Source organism: Leucopleurus acutus (genome assembly GCF_964270905.1).
Source record: "Leucopleurus acutus genome assembly, chromosome: 8".
Lineage (NCBI taxonomy): Eukaryota > Metazoa > Chordata > Mammalia > Artiodactyla > Delphinidae > Leucopleurus > Leucopleurus acutus.
In genome coordinates, this window is record NC_139151.1 from 67,493,973 (window position 1) to 67,512,723 (window position 18,751).

At 38.4% G+C, this 18,751-nt stretch overlaps 1 protein-coding gene across 1 annotated transcript in view; it reads right to left on the reverse strand.

The window, feature by feature from the left end:
- The window catches only part of BTBD10 (BTB domain containing 10), a 71,866-nt gene extending 57,892 nt beyond the window's left edge, over positions 1-13,974 (reverse strand). Inside the window, exon 1 of the mRNA XM_082845261.1 lies at positions 13,872-13,974. The gene's annotated coding sequence lies outside the window, so the exon portion shown is untranslated. The remainder of the gene's footprint in view (positions 1-13,871) is intronic.
- Positions 13,975-18,751: the final 4,777 nt, after the last annotated feature.

Consider the following 18,751-nt stretch of genomic DNA (forward strand, 5'->3'; position numbering starts at 1 on the left):
TTAAAAAAAAAATAAAAGCAGAACACAAAACCATAAAGAATTAAGAAAAAAATATAAATGAACATTTATCTGACTCTCAGAATAAAGAAGGAATTTCTAAGCCTCAAATCAGAGGAAAAAAAGTATGAGAAACAGGAACGTGCAGTCAGACACTTTACGCTCACATTTGCAACAAAGACTAGTGAAAACTTCATCAGGGATCAGAATTGGGACTGCAGACCACTTTCAAAAAGCATTAGGTTAGACTACATAAAAATTCAAACTATAAAAGATAAATGAAAAGCTATAAAAATGTATATAACAAATAGATAAGATTTTAATCTTAAATATAAGGAATATTTATAAATCCATATTAAAAAAATCTGAACACTGTGATGGAAAAACACACAGAGTTCATTAAGTTAGCAATTTACAAAAAGAATACTGGCTGCCAAAAAGGGGAAAAGAGGAAATATTCAACCTCACTAGTAATATAAGAAACCCAAGTTAAATGTGAGATGTTTAACTGATCAAATTGTCAAAGATTTCTTGGTTTGTTTTCATGATAACCAGTGATGGCTAAAGAAGAGGGGAAAAGGCTACTCAGGCTTGTGGGAATATAAACTGTAAAACCTGAAGGGTGTCACACATTTTAACACAAGAATCCCACTTTTAAATTTTTATCCTGAGAAATATGTTTATCAAAGAATTTATAGTGGAAGGGGAAGGAGCGGGAAAGGGGGAAGGGGAGGAGGAAGGGAATGTTCATTTTTAAATCTAGTTATGTATTTGTTATATTATTTTAATTTCTCAAAATAAAAAATTTAAGTCATTACATACAGAATGATCCCAATTGTGTGTGTGTATCTACGTGTATGTGTATACATGTGTTTATGACTGGAAGCAATTATCATTGGGTCATGGGATTAAGATGCCATTTTCTTCTTTGCTTTTTGGTGACTGTCCCAAATTGCATGCAATACATTGCATGTTCATATTCAGAAAGAAATTACTCCAAATAATCTACTTTTATAAGTAATTTTTCAAAATACTCATAAAACAATTTCAAAACCAACAAGTATTCAAGGCTACTGTTAAAAAGTATCATTCACTAGGGAAGCAAAGATGATCAAAGATGTCATACCACTCTTATTCTAAAATATGACACTTTTTCCCTTTCTTAATGTTTTCAATTCAACTAACTTGAGTAGCTGCACATACATATATAAACAATGCACATACATGTATATAAATAGTACTATGTATATATTACACATACACAAAAAATGAAAACGAAAAAGAGATTGAGTTAAAAAAATAAGTAAAAATGGAAGTTTTGCTGTCTTCTTCATATGGTACAATAAATAAGTTTTATCAAACTCAGGTAATGAGGCCTAATCTGCAGTTTAGTTATCTCTTCCAAACACTAGAGTATTAATGATTTTAAAATACTTCCAGTATTACAGTTTTATAACTTCACTAGTCTCTTAATAACTAAATATTCTCTCTTTGAAAAGAGAAACTCACGCAATTTGGAATATTCAACAAGAAGAAAATAATAGTGTCCCACAGTTACCCATCTTACAGGAACTTCTTTAGGAAAATTCTAAATTAACAAATTAGGAGACAAAAGGACAGAGCAGACTGCATTGCTTGCTCTCAAGATGTGAGAAAAATAAAATTCAATCCTGCATTGTATAAAGCAAACTGCCCTGAATGAAATAATTACCTTTAAAATAATTCAGCACTATTTGCATGACCATCTAAGAATGAGAAAAGTATAAAAACATTTTGTTGCACAATTATGCCCTGAGATACTTCCTCAGGTATCTGAGCTTTTAAATTTATTTTTAACATAGTCCACAAATAGAAAACTCAGGATAATTTTCTATTCATCTGCTACCAGCAATGATAGTCAAAGATCTTAAAGAAAAATAATCCAAATTAATAAAAATAAAAAAATTTTTAGAGATGTTAACAGTATCCCAATAGACGGTTTTTAAAATGTCATGCCATTTCTCTCTACAATATATTCTCTTTTCTCTACTGTTCCACCTGGCATTCAAATTACAGAGAATAGAGGAGATGGCCAAGATGGTATAGTAGGAAGACCCTGAACTCATCTCTGTCCACGGACACACCAAAATTACAACTATTTACAGAGCGACTATCTATAAGAACAACCTGAAGATTAGCAGAAAAGATTTTCCAAAACTAAAGACATAAAGGAACGACATGAGAGGGGTAGGAGGGGCGGAGACACAGTATTGTCAGGACCCACATCACTCAGTCAGCAACCCACAAATGGGAGGAATATCACAACTGGTCCTCCCCAAGGAGCAATGGGTCCAAGCCCCACAGCAGGTTCCCCAGTCCAAGGGGTTGTGCACCAGGAAACAAGCCCCCAGAATGTCTAGCTTTGAAAACAGGAGAGCTTATATTTGGGAGCATGGGAGGTGGGGAAGGGGTGTTAGGAAACAGACTCTGCTCTTAAAGGGAGCACACATAATCTCAACATGCTCCAAGTCCCAGACCAGAGGCAATAGTTTGAAAGGCGCTTGGGTGAGACCCACCTGCTGATCTTGGAGAGCCTCCCAGAGAGGTAGGAGGCAAATGGGACACCCCTTGGGGGAGGAAATGATGGCAACAGCCATTTTCTGGAGCTTGTTCTACCATGATAACACCAGTACAGACAAGCTCCATTTTGGAATCCTCCCTCTAGCCGATTAGTGCCAGGAACCCAACACAACCCTCCAATGAGCCAGCACCAGCCCTGTGCCCACCAGGCCCTGTAGGGAGCCACACAAGAAGCCAACCCTGCCCTCCAGGAGGCTTGCAGCCACCACATAAGGCACAGCTAACTGGACAGCAGACAGCCCTGCCTACCAGCACAATCACAGTACTCAGCCCCAGCACAACATAAAGGTTCATGCAGCCTACATAAGAGGCACCTCTAGAGCACAGAGCTCTGGTGACCAGAGTGGAGTGTGCTGCTGGGTCCCATAGGACATCTCCTACATGAGGCCACTTCAAGATCAGGAAACATAAGCAGCCTACCTAATACACCAAAAGAAATAAAGCGATTTGGCCAAATGAGGAGATAGAGGAATATATTCCAAATGAGTGAACAAGACGCATAGCCTCAGAAAAAGAACTAAATGAAGTGAAGACAAACAATCTACCTGATAAAGAGTTCAAGGTAGGTAGTGATCATAAAGATACTCAACAAACTCAGGAGAAGAATGAATGAACATGGTGAGAAGCTGGAAACAGCTGGAAAATACAAAGAACCAAACAGATAGCTGGAAAATACAAAGAAGGACCAAACAGATACAATAAAGTGAAATAAAAAATACACTACAAGAAACCAACAGTACATTAGATCATACAGCAAAACAGATCAGCAATCTGGAAGACAGTACTGGAAATCACCCATGCTGAAGAGAAAAAAACAAAAGAGAATTTTTAAAAATAAGCTTAGTTTAAGAGACCTCTGGGACAACATAAAGCATACTAACATTATAGGGGTCCCAGAAGGAGAAGAGGGAGAGACAGAGGGCAGAGAACTTACTTGAATACATAACAGCTGAAAATATCCCTAACCTAGGAAAGGAAAAGACACTCAGGTTCAGGAAGCACAGAAAGTCCCAAACAAGATGAACCCAAAGATGTCCACACCAAAACAAATTATAATTAAAATGGCAAAAGTTAAAGATAGAGAATCTTAAAGGCAGTGAAAGAAAAGCCAACTAGTTACATACAAGGAACTCCGAAAAGACTATCAGCTTTTCAGAAGAAGCTGCAGGCCAGAGTGACTGGCCTGATATATTCAAAGTGATGAAAGAAAAAAACCTAGAACCAAGAATACTCTATCCAGCAAGGTTATCACTCAGATTTGAAGCAGAAACAGACTTTTACAGACCAGCAAAACCTAAATGAGGTCAGCATCACTAAACCAGCTTTACAAGAAATGTTGAAAGAACTTCTCTAAACAGAAAGGCCACCACTAGAAATATGAAAATTATGAAAGGAAAAATATCACTTGTAGAGGCAAACATACAGTAAAGGTAATAGATCAACCATTATAAAGCTAATAGGAAGGCTAAAGACAAAAGTAGTAATATATATCCATAATAAGACACAACAACAAAAAGATTTTAAATATGATGTGAAAAATATTAAATGTGCAGGGGGTAAAAATTCAGGGTGGTTAGAATCTGTTCAAAATTAAGAGATCTATCAACTTAAAACAATCACATACGTGTGTGTGTGCACACACACACGTGCATATAGCTATTTGTTAACCTCATCATAACCACAAACCAAAAACCTATAATAGATACAGACACACACAAAAAAATAAAATTCAAACATAACACTAAAGACAGTCATCAAATCACAAGGGAAAGGGCTTCCCTGGTGGCGCAGTGGTTAAGAGTCCGCCTGCCGATGTAGGGGACACAGGTGCAATCCTGGTCTGGGAGGATCCCACATGCCACGGAGCGGCTGGGCCCGTGAGCCATGGCCACTGAGCCTGCGTGTCCAGAGCCTGTGCTCCGCAACAGGAGAGGCCACAACAGTGAGAGGCCCGCGTAACGCAAAAAAAAAAAAAAAAAATCACAAGGGAAGAAAGCAAAAGAAGAGAAGAACTACAAAGAACTACAAAAGCAACCAGCAAAGAATTAAAATGGAAAAAGTATATACCTATCAGTAATTAACGTAAATGGACTAAACGCTCCATTCAAAAGACAGTGGCTGAACAGATTAAAAAAAAAGAAAAAACCATATATATGCTTCCTACAAGAGACTCACTTCAGATTTAAAGTTATATGCAGACTGATATTGAGGGGATGGAAAAAGGTATTCCATGCAAGTGGCAAGGAAAAGAAAGCTGGAGTATCAATACTTGTATCAGACAAAATAGACTTTAAAACAAAGACTGTAACAAGAGTAAAAGAAGGACATTATATTATGATAAACAGGTCAAGCCAACAAGAGGATATAACAATTGTAAATATATATGCACCCAACATAGGAGCACCTAAATACATAAAAGAAATATTAATAAACAAAAACAGAGAAACTGACACTAATACAATAACAGTAGCAAACTTTCACACCTCACTTACATCAATGGACAGATCATCCAGACAGAAAATCAATAAGGAAACATTGGCCTTAAATAACACATTAGACCAGATGGATTTAATAGATATGTATAGAACATTTCATCCAAAACCAGCAGAATACACATTCTTTTTGGCACAAATGGACATATCAGAAGCTAGGCCACAGAACAAGCCTCAATAAATTTAAGAATACTGAAATTATATTAAGTATCTTTTCTGGAAACAGTATGAGACTAGAAACAAACTACAAGAAAAAGACTACAAAAGACACAAACATGGGAAGGCTAAAAAATCATGCTACTAAACAACCAATGGTTTACTGAGGAAATCAGAGAGGAAATCAAAAAATACCTGGAAACAAATGAAAATGGAAATACAACAATCCACGTCTCTGGGACACATCGAAAGCAGTTCTATGAAAGAAGCTTGTAGTGATACAAGCCTACCTCAGGAAACAAGAAAGCTCTCAAAGAAACAACCTAAACTTACACCTAAAGGAACTAGAAAAAGCAGAACAAACAAACCCGAAATTAGGAGAAGGAAAGAAATCATAAATATCAGAGCAGAAGTAAATGAAATAGAGACTAAAAAAATTAAAAATTTTAAGAAAGTAAACACCAATGAAATTACGAGTTCTTTGAAAAGATAAACAAAACTGATAAACTTTTAACCAGACTCATCAAGAAAGAGAGGGCCCAAATGAATAAAATCAGAAATGAAAGAAATAAAATCAGAAATGACACCACAGAAACACTAAGGATCGTAAGAGATTACTAAGAACAAATATATGCCAATAAAATGGACAATCTAGAAGAAATGGATAAATTCCTAGAAACATAAAAATCTCCCAAAAATGAATCAGGAAGAAATAAAAAAATATGAACAGACCAATTACCAGTAATGAAATTGCATCAATTAAAAAAAACAAAAACTCCCAACAAACAAAAGTCCAGGCAGACAGCTTTACAGGTGGATTCTACAAAACATTTAAAGAAGAGTTAACACTCATCCTTCCTAAACTATTACAAAAAAATTGAAGAGGGAGGAATGCTTCTTAACTCATTATACAAGGCCATTATCACCCTGATACCAAAACCATGCAAAGATACCACAAAGTAAATTACATGCCAGTATCTCTGATGAACACAGATGCAAAAATTCTCAACGAAACATGAGCAAACTGAATTCAACAATACATAAAAAGGATCATATACCATGATCAAGTGGGATTTATCCCAGGGATACAAGGATTTTTCAATAAACGCAAATCAAAGTGATACACCACAGTAACAAGCTGAAGAATAAAAATCATATTATCATCTCAACAGATGCAGAAAAAGCCTGTGACAAATTTCAAATCCATTTATGATAACAACTCTCAACAAAGTGGGTATAGAGGGAACATACCTCAACATATTAAAGGCCATATATTACAAAACCACAGCCAACACCATACTCAACAGTGAAAAGCTGAAAGCACTTCATCTAAAATCAGGACCAAGACAAGGATGCCCATTCTCGCACTTTTATTCAACATAGTGTTGGCAATCCTAGCCATAGCAACCAGACAAGAAAAAGAATTAAAAGGAATCCAAATTAGAAAGGAAGAAATAAAACTGTCCCAGTTTACAGGTGACATGTTTTAAGTATAGAAAATCCTAAACACATTACTAAAAACCGCTAAACTAATAAATTCAGTAAAGTTGCAAGATACAAAATCAGTATACAGAAATCTGTGCATTTCTATACACTAACAATAAACTATCAGAAAAAGATATTAAGAAAACAATCTCATTAACAACTGCATCAAATAGAATAAAATAACTAAGAATACATCTAAGGAGATAAGAGACCTGGACCCAGAAAACTATAAGACATTGAAGAAAACTGAAGACAACGCAAACGAATGGAAAGATTTACCATGCTCATAGAAAAATTAATATTGTTAAAATGACCATATAACCCAAGGCAGTCTAAATCAAAATACCAATGGTATTTTTCACAGAACTAGAACTAGTAATTCTAAAATTTGTATGGAAATAAAAGATCCCAAATAGCCAACAATCTTGAGAAAGAAGAACAAAGCTGGAATATCATGCACCCTGATTTCAAACTACACTACAAATCAAAGCAGACACACAGATCAACAAACAGAATACAGCACCCAGAAATGGACTCACACTTATATGGTCAATTAATCTACAACAAATGAGGCAAGAATATACAATGAGTAAAAGACAGCCTCTTCAATAAATGGTGTTGGGAGAACAGGACAGCTACATACAATCAAAATGTACTAATTTTTCATAGCATATACCGAAACAAACTCAAAATGGAATAAAGACTTAAATGTAAGACCTGAAACTATAAAACTCCTATAAGAAAACATAGGCAGTAAGCTCTCTGACGTAAGTCTTAGCAGTATTTTCTTGGATCTGTCTCCTCAGGCAAGAGAAACTAAAGAAAAATAAACAAATATGATTACATCAAACTAAAAAGCTTTTGTACAGCAAAGGAAACTATCAACAAACTGAAAAGGCTGCCTACTGAATGGGAGAAGATATTTGCAAACAACATATCCAACAATGGGTTAATATTCAAAATATACAAAGAATTCATACAACTCAACATCAAAAAAACAAACTACCCAATTAAAAAATAGGCAGAGGACCTAGACATCTTCCCAAAGAAGACATACAGCTGGCCAACAGACACAGGAAAAGATCACTAATCATATTAAAACCACAATGAGATACCACCTCACACCTGTCAGAATGGCTATCATCAACAAAACAATAAATAACAAGTATCGGCAAGGATGGAGAAAAGGGAACCCTCGTGCCTTGTTGGTGGAAATGTAAACTGGTACAGCCAGAAGGAAAAACAGTATAGAGGTTTCTCAAAAAAATTAAAAATAGAACTGCCATATGATCCAGCAATTTAACTTCTGGGTATTTACCTGAAGAAGACAAAAACACCAATTTGAAAAAATATGTGCACCCTATGTTCAATGAAGCATTATTTACAAGAGCCAAGGTATGGAAGCAACCTAAGTTCCCATCAATAGACGAATGGATAAAGAAGATGTGGTATATAAATACAGCGGAATACTTTTCAGCCATTAAAAAAAAGAAGCCTTGCCATTTGCAACAACATGGATGGATCTAGAGGGTATTATACTATAATGAAATAAGTCAAATACCATATGATCTCACTTATATGTGGAATCTAAAAAACAAAACAAAATGAAAACAGACTCACAGATACAGAGAACAAACAGGTGGTATCCAGAGGGGAGACAGGTGGGGGGTTGAAATAGGTGAAGGGGATTAAGAGGTACAATCCTCCAGTTACGAAACAAGCCACAGAGACGTAATATACAGCATAAGGATATGGTCAGTACTATTATACAGTAAGTTTTATCAGGACAGATAGTTAATGGACTTATTGTCATTTCACAATATATGCAAATGTCAAATCACTATGTAGTATACCTGAAATTAACATAATATTGTACATCAACTATATTTCAATTTTTAAAAGATTACTTAGAATACCAGATGTGTCAATGGATAGTCAATGCCAACATGAAAAGAAAGAGGTTCCTACTGTTCATTGTGGACTAGAATAAAGAAAAAGAAAAAAAAACTTTTGTAATTTCCAGTGGAAGAGTCATATTGTCAAGGCTGCAAATAGCCATTTGAATTTGTTCCCTACAAATGAGACAGCTAGATGTAAATGTAAATTCCCCTGATGTGTCTTAAGATCACCAGACAGTATGCTATTTTCTGAGCATAAACACAGTACAAAGTGCTAACAAGTTATATTCACTTTACTATTTACATAGCCCTTGTGTATATTTTATTTAATTTCATTCTTAAACTCCTGACAATTGTGTTCTACCTCCATTTTTCATGTGAGCCAACAACAGCTCAGAGTAGTTAACTAACTTATGTCATAAAGCTAACAGTCGGCTTTAAACACAGATCTAAGTGATCCCAAATAAGGTATTCCAAGTATGATTACAATGAAAAGAAAAGTATGATTACAATGTTAAATGACCTTAGAAAAGTGTTATTCATAGTTTCTAATCAAGTACTTCAATTAGTACTTCACTATGACAGACTCACCCTCAACCAAATAACAAATGTTAATTTCAGTTCATGACCAAAAGTACTAACAGACCATTCATTTCAACTACAAAGATAAAAATAAGTACCATGTAATCAGATATCTTACATTTTTAAACAGAAAAATATAATTAAACTATTAATTAGGATTTAAAAAGATGCTTTTATTGGCATAGATACCTTTTAGCATCTTACAAATCTTCAGAAATCTTCTGTGACATAAGGTCACATATTCCACATAAAATCTTTCCTCTTTAATGTCAAGTTTCTACTATTTCAAGTATTTTAGCTCATTGTATTCTCACTGCTTACATCGAACATTTACCAACCTCTTAATCCTCTCCCAAAGAGGATCTCTTTGAATTCTGATTGCTTACCTTCCACCTCTGAGCTCTAGATTGCTACCTGCTTAACAAGGCAGTTCTCAGTTTCAAGATGCCAAAGCAAACCAGAGCAAGCCATAGTAGGGAAATGCAACATTAGCTTAAACCCTAATTAACATTCTATCCAAGAGGAGACAAGATTTCAAAATAGTTCTTCTTCCATTAATGAGCATCCTTCTCCCTTACTGTGGGTTTATAACCAACAAAGAAACAAAGGAGTCAGACAAAGGTAAAATTATAGCTGAAATCAGTGGCCAAAACAGCTACCTATTAACTTCAATTGTAAATTAAACTTAGAACTGTATACGTTTATTTTCTTCTCCCTCATAGGGTCCAGGCTGCTCAGATAAATCCACCCTACAGGGGAGTAGAGAATGTTATGTCCTAAGAATTGAGAGCTCTAAAAACAGAACCAGATGTCACTGAGCAAAAGCATACTCAATTCCTTCTCCAGTCCTCACCTAATCCTTCCTTGAGAGGGCATCTCACCCAAGGAGTTGAAAGAAGGGGGAAAGCTACTTCCAAGAGAACTTCCTTACTTTACAAGTCATGTAGAAACATGGGGAGGGGAAAATGATGGTTCTTCCTTCAACAAACATAATCTCCAAAAATACATAACAGATTCTTCAGGATGTTTTTTAAACTCTCAAAGAGGAACATCTCACAGAATACACATCTTCTCCTATTTCACTTCCCACACCAGAGAGAGGCAAGGATTGGGTGAAGAGGTATTAGACTAACTTGACCTAAGAAGACTGGGCTAAAAGAAAGAAAACTAAGTCTGCAAACTCCCAAAGTAGTCCTGATTAAAAACCAATACTCTATTTCGTTACTCTAGGAGGTGGGTGAACAGATGAATGGATAAAGATGTGGCGCATATATACAATGGAATGTCACTCAGCCATAAAAAGGAACAAAACTGAGTTATTTGTAGTGAGGTGGACACACCTAGAGTCTGCCATACAGAGTGAAGTCAGAAAGAGAAAAACAAATACCGTATGCTAACGCATATAAATGGAATCTAGAAAAAAAAAAGGTACTGATGAACCTAGTTGCAGGGTAGGAATAAAGAGGTAGACATAGAGGATCATAGAGGATGGACTTGAGGACATGGGGTGGGAGGGGGAAGCTGAGGAGAAGTAAGAGTAGCAACGACATATATACACTACCGAATGTAAAATAGCTGGCTGGTGGGAAGCAGCAGCATAGCACAGGGAGATCGGCTCGGTGCTTTGCCATGACCTAGGGGTGGGATAGGGAGGATGGGAGGAAGGCTCAAGAGGGAGGGGATATGGGGACATGTGTATGCATGTGGCTGATTCGCTTTGCTGTACAACAGAAACTAACACAGTATTGTGAAGCAATTATACTCCAATGAAGATCTATTAAAAAAAACAATATTCTATGAAGTCTTTGCATAAGTTATGATAAATTTAGTTGTAAAAAGCAGAGCTCTTTGTAAAACTGCACGGTAGACTAAGTGGTACTTGACCATTTCTATCTTGCTTTTTCAAACTCTCTCCCCTCACCTAGCCTCCTTTCTCACCCTTACTCCCATGGAAGACTTCACCTTGCCCTCTATAAGCCTAAGATTCACTTCTTTCCTAGGACTGACCTCTAAACTCCCATTCCCCGCAGCCCAACTAAGAATGAATCAGATTATGTGATTAAAGTACTTCCCACTAATGGATAAATGTGGTTTAATCCCTGGGGCTCAATTCCACAAATATCATTAAGCTCTCCTATGTATAAGGCACTGTGTTTAATCAATCAAAGTACCCATTCTTCTTAACAAGAAAAACTAGCTAACTCAAATCAATCTTGTAATGCACAATGTAAAAGAGAAGCACATGAGTGCTTGCTTCACCTCACACTTTCCCCTTCCCATTTCTTCCCCTCACCATGCCCCTCCCCCCTACACCATCGGCCACGGAATAAAATCCAAGGAATCAATATTGCTTCCAATAAAAGTCAATTACTGGGAAGACAAAGTGTGATGGTACAGCAAACAGTAAACATTCAAAACCATAGATGAGTCAGTAGAGGGTCTTCTAGATTTATTTTACATATTAATCGCAAATACAATAAAGGGCTTCTCAATAAATCAATTCCCTTACAAGATACCTTTGCTTTGCTCAGAACCCTCAGTTATTAAACCATATATACTGAGAGGGTTTTTCTTCAGTTATTTCCAGTTAAAATATTACTAAGTATCAGTTCAATCTGCCCTACCATATTTAAAGGCTATTAAACTTGCCTATTAAACTCACCTGTTTTCAATTAAGAGTTGACATTTTCCCCCAATTACTCCTAGGTCTGAAATTCCAAACTAATTGGCATACTTACTTTAAATCTTTTTTTTTCCAGTTGTAAAATTTATTAATTCTTACTCATAACACAGGTCCAAACCTGGAGAGCAGGATACAACTACTGACAGGTTTGGGTTTGCTTGGGCCACATGAAGTTATTTTTAACTGTTTCAAGTAGCTGTCAATATTTTTAAAAGTCAGGAGACCCGCAAGCAAAAATTTAGATTTCCTGTGTTCTCTTGAGAAGGCTGAACACTGGGCCCATATTCATTATGGCACTGATCAGGTGAACGTGAGAACTGGATATCCCTCTTAGATGAGGCATAAACTCTTTAGTGTATTTCACTCATTTTTGTTTTCATATGTGTAGTATCTGGAGGCATGTGAGTTTGCTATTTATAACCTATTCCTCTGAAAGGTGCATAATATTTTCCAGATCACTTCAACACTTCACTAAGCCACCTAATGTAAAAAGCCATAAAGCAGGACATACTGGTTTGTAACTCCATGGTTAATAATAAAAAATTTTCACAAGGCTTAGAAGAAAGGTTGAGAAAGAAAAAAATTCAGATTGGTGGAAGGGTGACATACAGAATGTAAAAAGTCCATCTGAAAGTTTTTTTGGGAGAAAATAAAAGGTGAAATCCCAAAAACATTGTCAAGACACTGAAAGCTTTCCTGACTCCATGGTTCCTTGCCATACTCCATGCTTCAGAACCTTCCTTCCCACTTTTTTGTGTGTAACAATAGCACTTAGGTCATAAACTCTGAGAAATGTTAGGAAATTTATGAAACACATTTACACCTTCAAAAATAATTCTCCTCACACACTTTTTTAACAGTCTTTATCCACCATCAAATCCCCCCCCAAGTATTTTCTACTGCTTTCCGCTTTGTATTCTAATGACAACTAGAGTCCTCATTTTCAAGGCTTGGGCTTCAGTCCTGGACGGGCTCTCCAGTACAGAAACTTTTTTGGCCGGTATAGTTGCACTCCTTATATCTCTTATACCAATTTCTACAATCTATTTCATTCAAAATTTATCTGTAACTCCCTCTCTAAAGTCTTGATCAAATTGTAGGGCGGGGGTGTACCCAGTTGTCCAAAGAAAATCAATATACTGTGATTTTTCTCTGATATTAATTTAAATAAAAAGCATGAAGACTCTTAAAGATTAAAAAACATTTAAGTAAATTTTATATGCTAAGTGCATAAAGCGACAAGCGAGTGATGCTCTATCTTTAGCATGTCAGGACTAGTGACTTATCATGAACTCAAAATACTGAGGAGAAAGATTAGTAGGAAATCTGTGAAGCCCAGTGATGGTCACATTGCGCCCACACTAACAAATTACTAAGTGATGTCTCACCTCCCTGCACCCCATTCCCGAGGATAAAGGGTGTTAGGAGACTTGAATCTGAAAAAGAAAAAAATAAGCAGCTTTTCTGTGCAAGTTTGGGGAAAACAAAGCGTTACCGCACGTGATACCATTACAGCATAAAACCACTTAACACCTTATTGGGGTCTCACTCTTCACCCAAAGCGAGACTCGGGCCACCTTAGCTCCTACTGTGATGCACCCTCCTCAGGACCTCGCGGCGTTAACCCAGGATGACAGAAAAGGGGCGGCGCACAACTGTTCCTCTGCCCTGTTAAGGAGGGTTAAGGGTACCGCCTTCATCTCCGGGGAAAGGCCTCAGGACTCCCAACCCAAAAACAGCACCCCCGAAACCCAACTCCCTTCCCTGCCTCTCCGAACTGGGCGCCAGCGGCCAGAGCCCAGAACCTCACCCACGGTCCCCTAGCAGGGTCCGGGACGTCCAGACCACCACCAGAGGAGTCCGGCTCTCAAGCCCAAACTCGCCCTCCGTCCCCACCAAAGCCCAGCCTCCAGCGCCGCCCCCACCGAGTTCTCCAGCTGAGTCCAGTCACCCTCGAACCTGTAGTCCCCCTTGAGTGTCCAGGCACAGGCCGGGGCCAGCGACAACTCCGCTTCCCCCACAACTGGATCCGTCCGGAGGTGTCTGAGGCGGCGGGCGCTGCGGCAGCTGCGACTAGAAGAGCCGCCCCAGCAGGTTACAGGCCGGCTCCTAAGCTGCTTCTCGCGAGGTCCCGCTGTTCAAAAAGGCGAGATTAGCTGAGTTCTCGCGAGAATGGTGGCTCTCCGCTCAGGAGTTGGGCGGGGCGCGAAGAGGGCGGGCGGTTGAGGGAGTGGCTGCATGGGGTGGGCGTTGAGCCTGGGGGCAGGCGACGCAGAGTGTAAGGCGCGGGTCCTCACAGACGTCAGCTCGGGATCAACCGCGAGCTTCGAATCTGAGTGGCTGCGAGCAGAGTTACCCCCCCCAAATCTTTGAATCCCACGTTTTTCCTTGATTTCCTGTCACCGTTAGAAAAAAGCGGACAGCGTCTCCAGCCCAGAGTTGGAGAATACCTCAAGGACGCTGAGTTTACTCAAGGAAAGCGTTTCCCTCAACTGAGCGAACTCCAAACTCGCCTTTGGCGGCTCAGCTGGCGGGTATTAACCCACCTGGGTTGAGGAAAGGCGGTCCTAGTGAGGGCCACCTTCTATTGCCTAGCGTCCGCAGCTGTTTGTTTTTAAACGCTGGGTTGGCGGGAACCGGTGTGCCATCTGGAGCTCTTGCAGTTGGGCTCCTGTGGAACGTCGACAGTAACCTGGATGGGATATTATTGCTTCTTGTGGAAGAAGGTGCCGGTAATAGAGTTTCGGTCACTCAACTTTACTGAGCCTACTGTGTGTCACATGCTGGACTACACAAACAGAAAAATGAAAGACACAGTCCCCAACCTCGAAGCTCACACCCTGGGGGCGAGACCCACCCGAAAACAGATAATCCTGTTACACTGGTAAAGGCCGAGCTGTGAGCTGAGAGGGAGGAACCGGCTCGGTCTGCCATGTTGAGGAAGCTTCCACCAGGGAGTGACATTTGAGCTGAATCTTGAAGGATGAGTAAGAGTTCCCCAGTTTTGAGAAGAGTGGTAGGAGCGCTGCAAGCAGAGGAAGCGTAAAGGAAGAGGACCTGGTTTGAGTAATTTGCTATGAAAACAGATTTTGCCAGAAAGAACTTTACTGAAACGCTTTTTTTCTTTCTTTCTTTTTAAATGGGCTCTAGAGCGCAGGCTCAGTAGTTGTGGCGCACGGGCTCAGCGGCATGCGGGATCCTCCCCGACCAGGGCTCGGGCCCGCGTCCCCTGCACCGGCAGGCGGATTCTCAACCACTGCGCCACCAGGGAAGTCCTGAAAAGCTTTTACTCACTGTTGAGTTGGGAAGAGAAAACTCCCTGGCTTCTACATGTGCTAACCAAAATGTTTTTCAAACCAGTGTTTATGCTAAGGAGATGAGCAGTTGAGCTGCACAATAGAGGATAGTGAACATCCTCGTCCTCACCTAAGGACACTACATATGAGAGACCTAAGGAAAACAGATTTTTGTCGTAGTACCCCAAGTTATTATCATTGCCACATTCTGCTAAAGTGGAAATCTTTGAAGATTTCTAAGACAGAAGAAGAATCTAATAGTTTTGTAATACAGGTGTATCTTATGGAGAAACTTCAGGAAAACCCTCAGGCAACAAAATAACAAAACCTTCATTGGCCTTATTTATTATCATAGCTTTCTTCTATAAGATAAGATCAAGAGAAGTAGTTGTATAGTCCAAGTTTTAGTGAGGTCTGTCAAAGAGGAATTATTTCCCTATATCAAAATAGAACCTATCATTTCCTAAAGAGAGACCCTGATATTCTACTATAGGATTTCTGTCAATCTCCCTTTAGACATATTATTTTCATATTATTATGTATATGTATACTATAGGAACATTTGGCTCACTGTACCAATAGAAAAAAAATAGGTCATAAACAAATACTGAATCATTATGTTGTACACCTGAAAATAATATAATGTATGTCAATTATTCCTCAATTTTTTAAAAAATTAAAAATTTTAGAAAAAGTAGTTCAAACTCTGTTGTGAGCTAGTCAGGTGCTCTGCTTAGCATAATTCACACATTCTATTCCAAGTTCTAGGAATTTTCCAGGAAACATTGGAAGAATTAGTGCAAGATTTCAGATGAAGTATGGAAACTTTATTCCATGCTGGAATCTGGTCAAATCATTTAAACTTGCTTTGAGGGGCCTATAGTTCATTTTATTCTGTTATTCTTTTTTTTTTTTTAATTTTTTTTTGGTTGCATTGGGTCTTCATTGCTGTACAAGCTTTCTCTAGTTGCGGCTAGCGGGGGCTGCTCTTGGTTGCGGTGTGCGGGCTTCTCATTGTGGTGGTTTCTCTTGTTGCAGAGCATGGGCTCTAGGCACGTGGGCTTCAGTAGTTGTGGCACGTGGGCTCACTAGTTGTGGCTCATGGGCTCTAGAGCGCAGGCTCAGTAGTTGTGGCGCGTGGGCTTAGTTGCTCTGTGGCATGTGGGATCTTCCTGGACCAGGCCTTGAACCCATGTCCCCTGTGTTGGCAGCAGGTTCTTAACCACTGCACCACCAGGGAAGCCCTATTCTGTTATTCTTGAAAGAAAAAAAGGAAGAAGGAAGGGAAGAAAGAAAGAAAGAAAGAAAGAAAGAAAGAAAGAAAGAAAGAAAGAAAGAAAGAAAGAAAGTATCTAATAAAGCTATCACTGTCATTCACTTAAAAAATTAATCTTTCAAATATTTGGGAGCATGGTAGCACCTATACATCTAGTAGGTAATGCCACTGATCACAGCCTGCTTTGCACAATAATTTGTAAATGCTAGCTCACTGAATGAGCTAAGGTACAGATCCTTAATGCAAGTCTTCCTTCCACAATATCAATCCACGTATCAAAGAGGTCAGAACAGAAATAAAGAGAAGTTTCATGGAGAAACAATGAATGAACAAGTTCTTTTGGTTGTCTGTATTATTGTACTTCATAGCATGTTAACACAAGATTGTTTCAAAGCAGAGGATAAGATAGACCTCTGGTTGAATACTTGTTCAAAGAATTAATTGATAAGCCACATACCCAGAATCCTATTTAACTTTAAAGCCTGGGATTTCTTTGTACTATGGTTTGAGCACATTCACCTAATGTCAGGAACAGGAAAATCATACACACAAAAAAAACTGTATCCCTATTCAGCAAATATATGTATTGATCAAGTCCCTGTGTAAGAATACTAGGGGAGATACAGACATTATTAATATACATGTTCTACTGAAAAAAATAAGATGTGTAATTAAACAACAAAAGGAAAACAAGTGTTGGGTCATACAGAGATAGAGATAATGTGCTATGGGAGGTCAGAGATAGGAAAGATTACTACCAACTGAAGATATGAAGAAGGTGCAGAAACAGGAGAGGAAAGGAAGGATGTTTGATCTGGAGGTCTTAAAGAATAGATAGGAGTCTGGCTTGAAGCTATAGTAGGAATGGGCATCCCTATGGAAAGATCAACAAAGGTATGTATTTAAATAGCTAAACTCAGTATTTTGTAAGGGCAACAATAAGCAATTAAAAAGAATGACTACGGGACTTCCCTCGTGGTCCAGTGGTTAAGACTCCACGCTCTCAATGCAGGGGGCCCGGGTTCCATCCCTGGTCAGGGAACTAGATCCCACATGCCGCAACTAAAAGATCCCACATGCTGCAACTAAAGATCCCACCTGCCTCAACAAAGATCCTGCATGCCACAACTAAGACCCAGCACAGCCAAATGAATAAATATTTTTAAAAATGTATAGGAAGGGCTTCCCTGGTGGCGCAGTGGTGGAGAGTCCGCCTGCCGATGCAGGGGACACGGGTTCTTGCCCCGGTCCAGGAAGATCCCACATGCCGTGGAGTGGCTGGGCCCGTGAGCCATGGCCGCTGGGCCTGCGCGTCCAGAGCCTGTGCTCTGCAATGGGAGAGGCCACAACAGTGAGAGGCCCGCATACCGCAAAAAAAAAAAAAAAAAAAAAAAAGAATAGGAAGATTGAAATTGGGACAAAAAGACCTTGGAATATTAGATTAAAGTAGGAGTCTGTACACTTTTTCTGTAACTTGTTAGCTTGCAATAGAGTGAAATCTCAGACTTTTCACAGTTTTTGACAAATGCTTTTAGGCTTTTTATGTGGAAATTGACAAGGTGATCCAAAAATGTATGTATGAATGTAAAAGTTCTATAGAATAGCCAAAAAGAATTATGAAAAAGAAGTACAAAGTTGAAGAACTTAACACTTCAAGATTTCAAAACTTACTACAATGCTATAGGAATCAATATGGTGTGGTATTCAACATTGTAAATCAACTATACTCCAATAAAATTTTTTTTAAAAAGATGGTGTGGTATTGGCAATGAGCTAAGCATATAGATCAATGGAATAGAATTGAGAGTCCAGAAATTAACCCTTACATTTATGGTTGATTTTCAGCAAATGTGCCAAGACAATTCACTTCAGTGAGGAAAAGATAGTCTTTTTAAAAACATGGTGTGTGGTGCCAGGACAATTGGATGTCTGTATGGAAAGAAAAAAAAAAAGCCAAAACAAACGAAAACTTAGATCCTCTCCTCACAAAGAAATTAACTTTAAATGGAACATAGACCTAAATATAGGAACTAAAACTATAAATTTGCTAAAAAAAATTAGAGGAGAAAATCTTCATGACTTTGGGTTAGGCAAAGAGTTCCTAGATATGACACCAAAAGCACAAGGCATAAAAGAAAAAATTGATAAATTGGGCTTCATTAAAATGGAAACTTTTTGAGTTTATGCTTCAAAACACAGTATTAAGAGAATGAAAAGACAAACCATAGATGGAGAAAAATGTGTGCAAATCATACAGAGGACTTGTA